The sequence below is a fragment of the Sapajus apella genome, unplaced genomic scaffold (genome assembly GCF_009761245.1).
Source record: "Sapajus apella isolate SASKATOON/1434 unplaced genomic scaffold, GSC_monkey_1.0 scaffold52, whole genome shotgun sequence".
NCBI lineage: Eukaryota > Metazoa > Chordata > Mammalia > Primates > Cebidae > Sapajus > Sapajus apella.
The window spans coordinates 13,013,703-13,015,444 of NW_022436992.1; positions in this window are offsets into that span (position 1 = coordinate 13,013,703).

Below are 1,742 nucleotides of genomic sequence, written 5' to 3' on the forward strand. Positions count from 1 at the left end.
AAAAAAAAAAAAAAAAAAAAAAAAAAAAAAAAAAAAAAATTCCAGTTTTGCTTTATTTGCAATGATCCTGAGTCACTGTGGCAAGATCTTGGCTTTTTTAGAAAGCTCAACTTCTTTATCCGTTTCCTCCCTACCTGTTCTCTTCCTGTGTTGACTACATTTATTTTAATAAAGCTGGAGCACTAATATTATCAGGAACAGGTATTTAATCCTTAGCTTTGAATTTTTATGGTGGGAATGTTTAACCCTCCTTCACTAGTCTGTGGATACAGAATTTCCATTTAGTGAACTCAAAAAGTAATGCAGTTGGTAAAAATAGTTTAAATCAGTGCTGATCTAGAGCTAGAAAAATCATTTAAAGTGGATATGTTATTGCTTATGAGTCAGTTGCGTCATGCTCATGAGTATAACAGAAGGAATACAGGGCTGGGAGTCAGAAAACGGAGAAGTTGAGAGATAATCTTGACAGTCCTTTCTAACACAAAAGTCATATGGCTCTACATTTCCATCTATTTGCATTCCTAAGACCTGCACATCTCATCTTGAATTGTAGCTAAAAAAATAAAAAGACCTGCACAACTATTCCTTGTGGGCAGCATAGTGACTGGTTAATACCGCCAATTCTAAAGCACAGTAAGTCAGGGCTGCACCCTGCCAGGGTAAGGCCCACATTCTATTCAGGAAGATAAGGAACTGGATGACTCAGGAGTTCCAGGCTCTCTGGGTCACTGCTGTGTCCTCAGTCCTTATGGACCATCTGGCACATGGTAGGTACTCCTTAAATATTTGACAATATAAATGACAAATGAGGAAATGAATGACTGGAACGAAGAGTCTTCTCCTGGGCTTGTTCTGAAATTGAGAATATGGGGCCTCCACTATTCTCCTAGTGCTGAGCTAAAGAGTTTCCAGGAAGAAAAAGGAGTTCAGTAAAGGCCAGTACTATCCCATGCTTTAATGCCTTGCTCTACCAGCCACATTCTGAGTGAGATGATCAATTAAGGGCCCAGCTGCAGTGGATGGCGGTCGACTCACTAAGCTTTCCCCTTGAGTCTGTCTACAGGAATAAGGGCTTCGCCTCTTACTGCTGTACTTTAGGGGAGATGTTTCTATTCTATCTTTTCCCAGCAGTCTGCAGCTTCCTGCAATCCTTCTTTCACTTTGAAAGCAGCTTCCTTGCAGTTTCTGAATCCCCAAAGCAGGAAACGTGTGCTTATAATAAACTGTTCTTGATTGGCTTGGAAAGTGTGTTTTCAGTAGAGTGACAGTCAGGTGACCCTTGAGAGAGGCCAGTAGCCACTCCGATGTGTTTTTCTGAAATGGCCTAAGGCAGCTGCGGCTGTGGCCTGGATGCTCGTGGGTGGGGCTCAGAGGATCAGATGCCTTTATTTACCAGTTTATTCCGGGAGAACTGGCAGAAGCTGAAAAAGTGAGGTCAGGGAGAGGCTGTGAAGTGGAGCCTCCTCCACCTTCTTCCCTTGCCACCTCCCTCTTTGGGGGCAGGGGTAGGGAGAACTGCCATTTGATAGGAAAAATTCTTTGTTCTGGAAAGAAGGCAGAAAGAAGGGCAGTTATACACAGTTCTGGCCTCCCGTATTTCTCAGAATTGTTAAGTCAAAAGGCCACACAAAACATGAACTTGAATGAGCTGGGAGCTATAAGCAGCTCAGCAAGGAAGATAGACATAAAACCCAATTAAGACTCTTTGAAGATGGGAGAAGAGAAGATAGAGAATCTTCTCT